Raw genomic sequence first — 15504 nt, forward strand, 5'->3', positions numbered from 1 at the left:
TGGTAGCTGTCTAAAGGATATGCCCCAAAAGCAAAGGGAAAAAATTGCCATGCTGATGAGAACTTTGGACAAGCAGGGGATTGAGATGGAGAATGGGGAGAAGAATGGACAGTTGTTTTATTCAGTGTTTAAATTATAGGGCTTCTCCATGCAAAGTTAAAAAGTAAACTAAAAAATAGGTAATCCTTCAATAGGAAGTATTTTTCCCTTTGCAAAAATAGACAATTTTAACAGGGAAGGTATAAAATTTTAATTTCCTAACTAGGAACATAATTTGAAGCCTTGTGGATTTTTAAAAATTATCCCTCCAGAAGAAAAGATTAGCTTGAGATAACGGTAAGAGGAGAAGGTGGAGTGGGGAGAGACACAGGTTTACATTCAAGAAGGCTAATGAAATTAGAATTACAGCCAAGTTCAGGCTTAGGACAGTGTAGATCTGTATTAACCTGAAATACTTATAACTAGGAGTAAAGCCTTTTAAGTACTATCCCAGGACATGTGTGCAAAGTCCCCATTTAAATTTCTCCAATAGAACACCAAATAATTCTGCAGTAACTAATAGACTATATTAGATGTGTATTGTCTATTTCCACTGCCTTTCACCATCTACAGGGATATCAAAGTTTTGTTGGTGGGAAGTTTTCAATAGCTGGTCATCTTTCTGTAGCACTCACACTGAAAAAATGTAAACACCACCTGTCTCTGCTCCCCTGATTTACCAACACTTTGGTGGTAACAGGCAAGAGCATAGGGAAATTTTTAACATTTAACATTTCTTAATACGCTGAAATCTTGCTTTTCCTCATTGCAGGAAAGGGGTATGTGGGAATGAGAAGAAATTGAATGCAAAACAAAGTATATTCACTCTTCAAAACTGCAGTCATTGGTACCACGTTCCCTAAGACCGGTAGCTTTTGTGGAGTGTTTTTTTTTTCTCTAAATGAGCTGGACCACACATATTCACTCATTCAGAATAAGCCTATAGATGAACTGTCTCCGTATTTTTAAAGAAACTCAGCTTGTGAGGTCTGCTGATATCTCAGAGAAACAAGGAATTATTTTCACATCTCATTCACATAATGGATGGGGTTACAGTGCAGAGCAGACGAGCACCCTGGAAAGCATTCTGTTTGTCACGACATGCACGAAAATTCTCTTACGATTCTACACTGAGTTTCCCAAACTAAACTAGATTTCCAGGGTAGTATTCATGGATTACATTGCACTGGACCCAGGAAGGTAAAGATCATAAATGCACACACTTCCCATTCTACCCATGGACTGTCACACTTGTAAGTTTCAGCATACCTATACACTCTGGATATTTGTTAGGGCTCCTGCTACAAAGCTGCCTTTTTTTTAAATTGGTTTTTAAAAACCAAGGGAAAAAAAGCTGATCATTACTTGTTAGGATAGTCCAGGAGTGTGTATCTAAAAGATTTTGTTTCAGTTCTCTATAGATATTACCTGAGCAGTGTCCCCTATAGTCACCCACACCTGGTGGCCTGCCCCATGGTTCCCTTCAAGACAAAGACTCTCCCTTTGACTCCAGAGAGAGGTCACTGTGCACAAAACGCTGGTGGAATCCAGCCTCTTTTAGTCCCTTAACTTTTATCGTCAGTTGCTAAATTAGCTAATGATTAATTAGTTAATGTTTTCAAAGCACTTTGAAGATGAAAAGCACCGCCTAAGTGCTAAGTGTAAAACAACATTAGTTATTCGACTCTGCAAAGACTAATTAGCTTTTAAAAAAATGTTCCCCCCAAACTGATCAATAATGCTTCTGGTGTTATAGTAGGAATGTTTGTCCCACAGATCACTAAGACCCACCTCACGTTTTAAGGCTTTTATGCCCTGAGACACGCAGAAATCCTGGCCGAGGTTTATTGCCTAGTAACCCCTTGGCTTTCAACGTGGCTGGAGTTGGGCTAGTGATGTCATCTATACAAAACACAGCATTTTTGCTGTCAAAAGAGTTTTAAAGGATTATTTAACAAAGCTAAAAGTAAAGAACTAAACTCTAGGAAAGTGGTACAGAAACATGATCAGTGAACTTATATGTAAGAAGAATTAAGCTTTTAAAGTTTTTTTTTTTCTTCTCTAAAAAGCTCTTTAACAGTGGTTCTCCAGGTGGCCTCTGAATTTATTGTGAGATTTCACTTTGATGGCTATGAGTCCTCATGGGGACTATTATGTCAATAATTTCTACAGCAATATTTTATTCCAGGTACAGCAATGACTTAGAAGATAGAGCCGGGGTCTGGAAATTCCAGGATCCTGCTTTAAATTGCCCATACCAACCACTATAGAATGAAAAGAGCTAGCTTTTGCCATTTCTCCCCTCTCCAGCCTGAGTCTTAACGCACAGACCCTTCTGTCAGCTTCTTAGACGCTAAGTGTCCCAAAAAAACCACTCGAAAAAGTTCAGTATTTTGTTTCTCCCATCCACTTTCGAAGACATCAACAATGTAAAGTTAACAGAAATGTTGAAGCTGAGACAAGCAGCTCTGTAAACAGAGTTTTAAGGATCCTTTGTCCCCTTGGCAGAAACACATACTTCTACCCGCTGTCTACCAGCAGGCCTTGGTCATAAACACTGGGGATTTGAGAATTCTTTTGAAAATGCCTGTGATTTTTATTTTTAGTCAAGATAAGAAAATAATCATCTTTGAGATTAAAAATACTAAGTAATTTCTGTTAAAGGTTGGTTTTGTTTTGTGTAATATTTTTGTTTTGGAGGTGGGCAATTTCAAAATAATATAAAGATGCTGAATTTTGAGGACATCAAGCAAACACTATTAATACGTCATTCTCAAAATATGCAGTATTAACAAATTAAACCTTTACACACATAACAAACTGTACAGACAACTCAGCTTAGAAAATAAAAAGTTGAGCTAAACAAAAGAAATTTTACATGTGAGAACATATGTTCCTTATGTATTTAGTTACTCCAGGAAAGAGTTTAGATGAAGCACAAACACTATAGTACATTAGACTATGTATATGTGTGTACATATATACATACATATATGTAAAACACATGTATGATATAAACATACAATCACACACATTGCACACACATCAATCAAGCATTTGCTAAACAAAAGGAAAAGAGTGACATGTGCACAAATTCCCAGAACTACAGGTTTGGTATCAGTATCAGTGTCAGCCTTTCTCATATGCACTAAAATGTATCTGCTGTAAAAGCACGATAAAATCACCTGAAAACGAAAAAAGAAATGGATGTAATGAAAAGTGTGGCCAGCTACTAGATGATTTCTTTGCAATTTCCTAAGTGAATATAAAAGAGCAGACACCTGAATAATTTGCAAATCACTGTAACCCAGACACTCAAAAACATAAAATATGAGCAGAATTTGGAAGGAAAAGGTGGTCCAGTCAAGGGCAGCTGTTACTTCCGAGGGCTCTAGAACTGAGTTGGACACTAAATATAGGGCAAGATAAGAGGACAAAGTAGGGAAAAGGTGCAATTTTGACTGGAAGAAGAAGTTACCTGGGAAATTTCAAGGATTTATTTAAAATTCTTATCTAAATCAAGTTCCCTTCTGAATTTCTTTTTCTTATAATTGAACAAGTGTTAAACTGTATCAGGCTGTCACAGCTGTTCCAATACATGAACCGCACTTATAGTAACAGCTTTCGTTACACATTTTTGTGGAGTAGTTTCCAGCACACTGCAATCAGAGCTTGCATACTTCTATACTACTTGCATATTGAAAATAAACCCAACATTTTAGATTATTTTTCTCATAGTGCATCTGGTATGTATGGTTTCTGAAAGACAAAGAGGCAATTGTGATTTAATACCTACTGATCTGAATACAACACCTTGTTTTATTTTTGTATATTATCCTCAGTGCTTTAGTTAAAAAAAAGAAAAAGAATACTTATGTTGGGTCAGTAAAGAAGTCCTGAAAAACTGCAGCTTAACCAAATCATTATCCATGAGCCAAACACTAATGCAATTTTTTCCACTTCAAAATATCTTTATGACGACATATCAAATATCTAAATATTGTATGGGTACGGAGGCCATGCAATGTTACTCAGTCAGAGACATTAACAAAAGAAACATGGAAAAATCAACACAGTCAAGACTCTTAATTCAATTGTTTGTTTTGTATTCAAAAGCACTTGTTCAGTCTGCCCTGAGTAACAGTGATGTTTCCAACCACAGGTGATGTTCCCCAAATGACCATGGTTCATGACTTCAACTGTTGCTTCCGGAAATATTCCAATATTTGCAAAACACAGAAATTCTGAAATGCCTTTATTTAAACTGGAATACACAGACTACACTTCAGAAACACTGTACAAAGAATAATCCTCTTTCTGCCTAAGTGAAAATAATTGTTTGAATATTTTTGAATTAAATATCCACATGCTATTGTTTCAGAGGCTGTAAAAGAAATGATAGCCATCTGTTGCTTATTGTCCTTTTTCCAGAATTAGGTCTTAATTAGCTGCAAACGCCTTATCTTCCCAATCACCGCAGCACATACGTTGTGTAAATTTTGCCTCTTGTTGTTCAAGCCCTCTAAATTAGTAGATTCAAAATTAGCCAGATATAGTAATGCTTTTCACTTTAAATTTTAATAATAAACAGAGACATCTCCTTTCTTTTTTTCCCCTAGACCCTCCCTCTTTTCTGAAAACTGAAGGCTGCTGCTGAAAGGATTGAAAATCTGGAAAGAGTTTGGGGTGGACTGGCCAACCCCTTTTCATTTCCTTCAGATGTTTACAATCTAGCACCTTTCTGAAGACAAAGATGGGAAAAAAGCTATTTTTCCCTGTGACTGAAGGGTGAGACAGGGGGGTATTAAAAACTGATCAATGTAATTTTTTTCTCAGAAGTATTTGCACATCTGTGAAATAATGTAATTTATTAAAAACTTTCTTTTTATATGACATTCATGATTATAGCCTGATCTGGAGAATTATTCAAATATAAAATTAAATGTTCAAAAACTTGCTGTGCTGTGGATGGCTTAGCTTATCCCAGCTGTGCATCAAACTTATATAATTCTATCAAAAGTACAAAAGTGAGCCTTTCTAGATCTCCCTGAATCTCTGAAAAGGGGAAGTAGTGTTTTAAAAGGAAGTGTGATGATCTACTTCTTTCTGTTTCATTTACTTTTGATAAGCCTTCCAGGGGTCTAAGCATGCTCTACTACACTGTTAAAAAAACAGTAATGACAACAATAACAAAAAAAGGTGATGGTGGTAGGGGTACTGGGTAATAATGCAAATGTTCCATAAAACAGACTGTATTTTATTATCACAGAAAAATCTGTGACTTAAAGGAAAGTTACAAACCTTTAAGGTAAATTCTTCTGTTTGGGTGAAATTGCTTGAGATATAATATGAGCTGTCTGTAATTTACCTGGTCTCCCTATTGAGCTGGGCAAGCTACTTTCACTTTGAAAGTAGCCCCCATTCACCCACCCCCTTCCAAAAACAGCAAGTGCTCCGAATTGACTAGGGGAAATTTGCCCTCCAAATGCACAGCTTATAAAAACAAACTTTCCCTGGCCAAGTGTTAGAGCTAGGTTTTCATTCCCATTTACATGTCTTTGCATTGTCAGCTCTGAATACCTCTGCCTGTAAGGGAGGAATTCTATGAAATATTTGTCAGATTCAAATTTATCCTGTTTCTTGCACAATCAATTCAAGGTAACAAATAGTCAGTGCTATTTAAAATAATTGGAGCCCAGAAAATAAAAGACTATTAAATCTTTTTGAAGTTACAGACTGAAACCCACACCCCAGATTCTGGTACTTCCCATATCTCCTATTTTTTTTTTTAATAAAATGCAATTCTAAAGCATTTATTGTGAATTAAAGCTTTAGAAATAAACAGAATTTGTTTACAGATTAATATTATCAAATTTTAAGTAGAAAGAAAAATACAATTCTTAATAATTTTATGGCACAAATTAGTAGTCAGATGATTTCCAAAAAAGCTCACATTAGGAAGAAAGGGATCTGCAGTTACCCATCTTTAAAAATGCAAGCAAAGTAAGGGCAAAGATATTGTTTCTGCTGCCTAAGACAGACGGACTTTAATAACACTTAACAGAATGATGCACATAATGATCTCAGAAAGCACTTCTTATGCCTCATCCATCATGCCGAGGAGAAAATGAAGCCTTCGACAGCATTAGGAATTATTCTAGATCTTGTCAGTAATTCGCAGCTCCTCCGTAGTATCACAACACAAATGTGCGTGTGTGAGACACTGACCATTAATCTAGGAGTTTTTTCCTACTCACAGCGCGCTGAAAATGTATCAATTGTTTCATGGAGAAATGGCATATAGGAAGCCACACTAAATAAAACAAGAAAAACCAGGGAGATATATGGATAGATAAACAGTGTGTTATGGAATGAAAATGTTTTCTATCACTACAAGAGAAGTCAAAGCAATGTCCGTGGTGCCCGGGCTAGGTGAATTGGAAACTATAAATGTCCTGGCTAAACAATCAGACTCTCACTGATTAAAAGTTTCTGTAAAGTTGCAGCATACTATCAACATCCATACGTAATAAGCCCTTATGCGATGAGAAAATGATGGGTTTCCTTTCTCTACTAAAGAGAAACGCAAAAAGGTCCACTTTCTGTCCTTCAGGCAGAAAATCAAAGTGAGCACCTTGGGTTGTTTGTTTCACCCGTTTGAAAGTTCTCATCGGGTTCAAAAAAATGGAGAGGGGTGGATCCTGAGGATGAATAAAATAACCAGCTTATGCACAGTTATCTCTGGCTTTGACAGTATGTCAGTGGCAAAACAAATTTGAACTCCCAACCCTCACAATAAAACAAACAACAGATTTTGGCAGCATCTTCCTCAAAATAAGCTCTGTTCTTAATAGTATGGTGACCATACTAAAATAGACTCTGCTCCAGAGAAAATGGTTTATAAACATTTGCAAAACAAACTCTTAAAACATTCCTCTGAGTCCACTCCAAATTGATTTCTACCCATGCACTGTAAAGATGAAAGCTGACTGGCTGTCTGGTTTATGATAAATTAAGATGGTTTAACTCCCAAAAATCATATCAACCCCACACAGATATATTTCTGTGAAGTTCTGTGAGCTACTCCACAACCAAAAAAAGCAGGCTCTTGTCAAATGGATTGAAATGAGTGCTTCTTAGAGTGGATGCATTGGAACAGGATTGGGAAGGAACAAAAAATAAATAGATAAATATGCAGGTGAGAAAATGTAAATATAAGCTAATAAACAGTAATAATCACTAAGTTTAAAGTCTTCTAAAGTCAAATGCAGGTTTTTTTAAAATAGTTACCTAAAGTATGTTAGCTAAGTAAAAACAGGCCAAAACCACTTGCAAATTGGTATCTAGTGTAAACAGACTTCCATCTTATTTTCAACACTCAAAATATGAAAGCTTATATTAAAAAAAAAAACTTTTTTGGAATGATGAACAAATTTTCAAGGACAGAAGTGCTAAGTACACAACTCAGGTTGGGCTACTGTACCCACCTCCCCCAGCCCCAGCTCTGAGTAACAGTTAATTATTCACACGTAACAAACTCAAGGGCAGGATAAAAACAGAACTCCCAGGAAGTAGATGTTGCCCCAGTCCCCTCCCTCCCCATCTGAAACAGCCAACCTTCCCTCGCCTCTCTTCCTCCCCCCCACTGAAAGCTATAAAGCAGAAATGTCACTGAGAGCATCACCATGGTCTGGCAATGGACAGATATTTATACTGAATAATGCTCACGTCAGGAATGAGTAAAACCAGGTTTAAAATTGAGGTTTTCACAAAATAATGAAGAGGAAATGTCATACTTGCAGCAGTAAAATGGCATAAATTGTGCTTATTCATTCATTATCCTGTTCCCCTCCCCTTCCCCAACGGAAACATAATTTTTATTTTTTAAATCTACATGCGTATAAGACAACTTGGCTTTTACCAGAGTTGTTGCTCTTTCAAAGCCCAATACTAGAGACAAAGATAGCTTTTAAAGATTTCTTTTTTTTTTTTTAATTACAAAGATGGCAATGAGAACACGTTTCCTTCTAGATTTCAATTCAAAGAGAAAAGGTAAATAGAATTCCCCAAACAAAATTACCTGGACCTTTAATTTTTACTTTCTCTAACTGAACTACAGAGAAAACAGCAGCTCAAAGTGTCACCTGCTCAACAGTAAATACACTGCTTCTTGTAGCAAAGGAGCTGGAAGAAGGAAAAGAAAAAGTGTCTACATTCCAATGATGCCGGTCCCGAAAAGGATTACAAAAGAATACTCAAGAAGATATTCCTGTGGGCAGCTATCCGAGGAGATGTCAGGGCTGAAGGAGGCAAAGTGGGGGCTAATTGTAACTAGAGACGATTTGGTGAGGGTGGGGTGGGGTCTACCTCGGAGGCCTAGTTAGGGTGCAGACAGATTTCAGGCTGAAAGACAATACCCATAAGGATCCCTGTCCCCCCTACCAAAAAATCCTGTAAACCTGTGCTGTCTGGCAGCAAGCCTGCGTACTCTCTCGTGCTGAGATAAAGACCCAATCTGCTCATCAAACACCTCCAGGCTCCACCATCTAATAGGAACAAATTGGCAATGACTGCCCAAGCTAGTAACACAGGTCCACTGATTTGTACATTGATATGGATACCTAATGATCCCCTTGGGCAGATCAATAGGAACAATCCTCATCCCTGCCTTTCTTCTTTATTGGCCTAGAAGACTAAGGCAAGGAGAAAGCAGGATGTAGAAGAGGCCACAGTACTACCTGGGGACAGATGGAGAATGAGGATACAGGTGTTGATGTGTGTAGAGGAAAGCCACTCCAGACCGGTGCTCAAGAACTTTTCTGTCTTGATTCCCTTCCCAGTATTTGGCAGGCAAAGGGTGTAAGAATAGAACACAAGATGCTTTTCTATGAACAGTAGCCATGCACAGCATTCGGTGAGATCCAGCTTACGGTAAGCAGAGGTGCCTTCATCTGGGAAAGGGAAGAGACGTCGTGCAAGCCCGCGTGCCACTCCAAGAAGATGAACTTGGTAGACAGAAATGCCAAAGATGCAGATGAGAACAAGTAAAAGAGGGCAAAGATGTGATGCTCCATCTTAGGAAAACTTGGGATAGAATGAATTTGGAATGCCCATGACCAAAGAGGGGAAACAATGATGGACAGTGTTTTAAATAACAAAAAGGAGGCAAAGGGATTTATCCACTGTGTTGCTTGAACATGCTTAAAGCACCCTTTGCCCGCACCGTAGTTTGTCTGGTAGTTCTCACACGTGGGTGCTTTTCTCTGAATCCTGCACCTTCCTCTTCAGGGCACTACCCGAGCAGGTCTCCTACAAGTTGCTCTTACAATGACTCTTCCTCCTTCTGCAGACCAACCCCCTCCACCCCAAGAGGGAGGGCTCGTTTTCCATTTGTGTATTATTCTTGTGAATAAAATTATCCAATTAGGAAATCCATTTAAAGTCCTTAACAATAACAGGGAAAAACTAATGGAGTTGCTTTGGATTTTCTTTTTCAATAAATTAATGTTAGTGATGTTCTTTGGATTCTTAAGTGCTCATTTATATCATCAGGGTTATTGCACACATAACAATTAGTTCTAAATTTCTATACTGATTTGTCTATACTGCAGGAAGTTCATCCTCCCAAAGAAGCGATAGACGAGACTAATCAGAGGAAAACTTACTGGCAGACAGAATGAATTTGACTTTTACTACAAAAAAATCGACGAAGTCTAAAACCCTTTCTAGTTTGTGTTTATATTATTTTTCTTCTTTTAATTATCAGAGACTTTAAATTAAAACCTCCCCTCTCCTCCCCCAAGAATCCTTTTACAACTACCTCTTGCATATTTACAGGTGTTGCATACAAAATAGCCAAAAGCAGGGGGGGAAATGTTCAGTTTTTACTCCTGCATTCAGACCTGCAACTAGCCGCCTGAGAATTTGCTTTGTTCCGTAATCAGTCTGGTTTGGTTTTGTTATTAAAAGGAGATAACGCTGAGTGCCAGAGATGAAATTGCATTTTCTTGATTGTCAACGGTTGAAACCCTTGACACCCTGCCGCTCCGTAAAATATTTTTTTTTTGGTAATAATAAAAATGTTTTTAATTTCGCCTTTTTTTTTTTTTTTGCATACACAAAATAGTACTAAAGAAACATGAAAACCCTTGGTATCCCAGCCCAGTGTGTAACATCACAAATTAGTCATCTCTTTCCCGTATGTTGCATTCTCCTTTTTAAATAAAAGCAAACGTGGAGCAGAGTTAAATTTTGACAGTAAAGGCTTTGCAGTGATGGACCAAACAATCACGTGCACTGGAGCTCCAGCACTGACCACTTAAAATTCAAATTTCACACTAACGATAAGTGTAATCATGGCAATCAGCGTCACCACCACCACATCACCACCATCACAATAAAAAGATGCATTCTGTTCACTGGTGACATCAATCAACTGTGTGGTGAAGATCAGAAGCAGCACTCCCCTCTTGTTCTCTCACTCCTTCTGTCTTGCTGACTACCCCACTCCCCACCTCACTGCTCCCCCCGCACCTCACCCCCGCTCTGAGAAGTGATCACATTTAATTCATTGCATCATTATGTCATCTCCATACTAATCTCTGCCCTCACACCTCCGCCACTTTGACATGCAAATGAGCTAGAAAAAAAGCCACACATTAATATAAAAAAGTCACAGCAATCATGTCTGATTTCCTGCCTTCCAGTCCCACAACACTCCCTCCAATCCTCACCTCTCCCCCCCATCTCTCTTTCCAGCACGCTGTGCTGGTGATCACAAGAAACAACAGCAATCTGTTGAAGATCAGACGCTAAGACAGGGAGGTGGGGAGAAGGATACAACACATACACGTGTCAGCAACGCGGCCCAGGCAGTCCTATTTGCATATTCACATGAGTTCCATTCCCAGATTGCTTAAGCAGGGAAGAAGTTAGGTAGCTTCCCCACCCACCTACCCTCCCAGATCCATAAAGAAACAGCTCTTGAGAAGGAGAGGGGGAGAGAGAGGGAGAAAGAGGAAGAGAGAGGGAGGAAGAGGGAGGGAGAGAGAGAGAGAGAGAAATATGAATGTAAAGGGAAAGAGACAGAATATGAGGAGAGAGAGAGGAAACGGAGAGAGACATACACAGAAAGAGACAGAGAGAGGGAAAGAAAGAAAAGAGAAGAAAAAGGCTGTCCACATCTGCCTTACCTCAGCTAGCTTGCTTTCTGTTGCTCTTAAAAGGAATTCCCTGTGGTTCCTTTAGAATTTTTGAGAACCATCCTTCAGGGTTTTTACTTCTCTCTCTCTCTCTCTCTCTCTCTCTCTCTCTCTCTCTCTCTCTCTCTCTCCCTCCCTCCCTCTCTCTCTCTCTCTCTCTCTCTCTCTCTGTCCCCCTCCTCCTCCTCTTTCTGTGTTGTGACTGGGTTTATAAAAAAAATAAATAAAAAGACAACTCCATGTTCAGCTAGCAGTCAAGAAGGCATCATGAAGTCCAGGGCTACAGGGGGAGGGAAGAGAGGAGGGGAGGGTCACAGCTTAATGCTTTACAAAGGAGAACCTGGAGTCTCTGTTTTTAAAACATCCCTCTCACATACAATGACTAACCAAGACAAAAATATACATACTCTATGTATACACAGAGACATATGTACATTTTCACCAGTAACCCAGATGTCAGAAATGTTAAGATTGTGATGCAAACAAATGTAGGAAAATTATGAGTCATCGTGAAAACCCCATTGCGGATCCACTTTGCTGCTCTCTGAATGCAGAGGGGGCCAGGCAGCTAGGGGTTTTATTTGCTGAATCACATTTGTACCAATACCTAGGTAATAAGGGACTGGCTTGAGAAGGGGTTTCAGCAACTGCAATGAATTTCCAAGCTTTGATCAGTTTTCATCAGTACTTTTGTGGCAATGAAAATGTGTGAACATGTCCACAAATTTTCTTGCTTTCGTTTTCTTGCAACAACTAAGGAAAAAAAAAGGAAAAGGAAAATAGCATTTAAATATATATATGTGTGTGTGTATGTGTGTGTGTGTATATATACATATATATATATATGTAAGCTGATGTAACTAATAATAATAGCTGCTTTTAAATATTCCTTATGAAGTGTAAAATTGGTATGAATTAAAAACATAGAATGATTCGTGCAAAATGCACCTGATTTTCTAGTGGCCTACTGTATAATATTATCCTAATTGACTTTATTAGCTCCAGTGAAATGTTACTGTCCCTCCAAGGAACCTGCCTTCCAAGACAAGTGAACCGCTACAGTACTGGTGAACAGCAGCCGATTCAAAGACATTAAGTGCTAGTGTGTTAAGTGAAAGGAATAAAAACATTTTCTAAATACAACAAACGGCGTCTAGTTTAATTCCATTTCTCAACCTGTTCGTTTCAATTAGCAAAGACAAAAGGGCATCCAATATTGTGAGAAACTTTAATAGAAATATAATTCTAAAAACTGGCCAGAGGGATGCTTTTGCAAATTGGTTTTGAACATTAATCCTAAATTTAAATAGCATGAACGTTTCACTGTAAAAACAAAAAAAATAATGCATGGTCAAGTTATGTCTCTTAAAATTTAGTCAACTGAGCATTCAGTAACTAATTAGGGGCATTATAAAAAGCAGGATAATTATAAAAGCAATGTAAAATATGTATTACAGCATATATACACACACACATCATGGGACAAGGACCCAAATGTGGGTCATCATCTAGATCATGATACGTACACATGAGAGAATACCATTGTATATGTACAACTGACTTTGCAGGGGAAGGAAGGAAGGAAGGAAGGAAGGGAGAGAGGCAGGGAGGGAGGAAGGAAAGGAGGGAGTTGAAAAGGTGTTAGCATTCACACTAATAAAGAATTTGGGGATCTTGTTGAGGATAGTTAAGGAAATGCCAAAATAAAAATTTTCTTTATTTGAAACAGAACTCTTGGCAGACACATCAGAAAAAATTAATTTTTCTGTATCTCTCAGAGAAACTATGAAAAGAGAGATGTTTTATATTTGCAGTCTGAATCCTAAAAGGAGGGGGAAAAGGTAATTTTAAGAATCTGACCCTAATTCACAACTTACAGTTTCTACCCAAAGTTGATGAAAAACATCTATGACAAGACTCATCAATGAGTTCCTGAAATAAATAGAAAAATAACCAAAACATGAGATCCAGGAACATTATATTTCAATATTATCATATGAATTAAATGTAATCCTTGAAGCGACTAGTCCCTGGGGTCACATATTAGGCCTTCCCCCCCAGCCCCACCTCCTTTTTTTTTATTTAATAGAGGTCATCCAGGCTGAAAAGCAAAACCCAAATGAAAAGCATCTTCAGTGTGCTTATAACATGAGCTGCAAGGGGTCAGGCAGCATCTTGTATGGCCTCATAAAAAATACATAACCAGACAGCCTAATAGTATTTCTTTGCATTCATTTTTGGATGGAGGATGGGGGGCTGGAGGATGGGGGCTAGGGAGGAGAAAGGGTTGATGTTGGTAGCTATGACAGAAAAGGAAAATCAAAGATGGCACAAAAATACATTTTTAAAAAGAGGATAATCTTTTTCTTTTGTGAAAATGTATTAAGTGCAACTCTAAAGTGTAATTGATTTACAAAATATACTGACCTCCATTTTTTAAGACAGTAAAAGGTATATAAATGCATATCTATATTCCCTCACTTCTTTTTTTTTTTGGTTGGTTATGTTAATTGGAAGCTTTGCTACGCTGGGCTCTTCTTCTGGTTAATGTTTTCAACACAGTAAATATTAATTTAAATACAGATTCATAAACTACATTTATTTCAGGTGATTTCTAAAAATGAAACAATGATGAGAAAAAAAACATTAACTGTGTTTTTGCCTTAACACAGAGAATGTATGCAGACATGTGACAAGAGGAGAAGAATGGGCAGCGAGGGAAAGAGAGATTGGGAAGGGAGAAGGAGAATCACACAGTTGGACAACAAATAAAAATAAACAGCGCTCAACGCTGGGGAGATGAGAGAGGCTCTAACGATATTTCTTCCCCTCCCCCTCACTTCTTTCCTCCCAAATATAGCCCAGAGATGGGTGACCCTGCTGGGGAAGATGGAGGCAGGGAGGTGACCCGGCGCTAACCAGCCTGTTACAACTAATAAGGTGTTCTCCTAAGGCACTCCACTGACATCAGGGCAGCGTGGAGATCACTCTCCTTGTTACTGCCCGTCCTCAGCTTGAAATTTACTACTCCTTTGCATTATTAAAGAGACAGCTCTCATTCTCTGTGGGACAGAGAAGATTTGGTGAAGATAAATACTCTGCATTATTTTTATTTAAATGTTATGTCTGTACTCAGTAGTCCAGATATTAAAAACCTATGATTTTACAACCTAGCATGTGAGTAATCTGCCATTGGTGTCTCTCACTGAGATAGTCAAAAGGCAAGAAAAGAAGCATAATCTTACAATTTATATTCCCCTCCCTCCCAAGCACGCCCCCCCCCAACACACACACACACTTGCATCCTTCCCTACCTACTCCACCTGGGAATCAAAGAATAGGAAATATTATTCTAAGGTGCCCAATTTTTATAGTAAGTTCAGCATGGCATTGTGAATCATGGTGGGGAGTCACCTATAAAGTTCAATGTAAATAAGACTACTCCTAGCCCAATTTCCCACTTAGAACTTCATGACTCTTACTCGTGGCAAACAGGTAAAGTTACAGGACTGTACATAATATTTTTAAAAGACGTGCTTTAATGTTCCCATAAGAACACAGCTTGCTTGAAGAGCTTAGTGTTATCAAGTCTTAAAGGGATGTGGAAGTCAGGCGATACCACCTGCCATCTAGTCCAGCTACCCCCACATGGACTGCAGACATACTTGGCTCACAACATAACCCAAGAGCATAACTCTTTAATTAGGATTTTACCAAAAAAAAGTCTTATAACAAATGGTTTTCTTCCAAGATATCGCTATGCCGAGGTCAGAAAATTTAGTTTTCCAAAATATAATCATTGTAACAATTGATCGTAGAGGATTAAACAATTGGCAAAACGGCACAGAGACTATTTTATTAACTGCGATCTTCAATGTCTTGAATGTTGGTACTGATAAATACAGTTTTTATTGGATAAGGTTTAAAAGTGGTCAGAATATTTCTCAAAAATCTGTCAGAGAGGTACCTTGTTAGGAATGTGCCCAGGTACAAGTGACTCCATCAAGAATGAATGCTGGCAGCGGTGATGAGTAGAAGAAATACTAAACAGTAGAGTAATTGCTGATTAATCAGTTAGTTAAGACCTCGTTTTCCTTATAATCCTAAAATGTTGCTTGAAAAATATGAACCTCTGAATACAGAGACCCAGAGTATACTCCCATTTCATAAAGATACATACTTCGACCAGACTAAATTTCTAAATGCTTTCTTTATATATATATATTTATTTTTATTTGTTTATTTTTGGCTGCGTTGGGTCTTC

This window comes from Hyperoodon ampullatus (genome assembly GCF_949752795.1).
Source record: "Hyperoodon ampullatus genome assembly, chromosome: 18".
NCBI classification, from domain to species: domain Eukaryota; kingdom Metazoa; phylum Chordata; class Mammalia; order Artiodactyla; family Ziphiidae; genus Hyperoodon; species Hyperoodon ampullatus.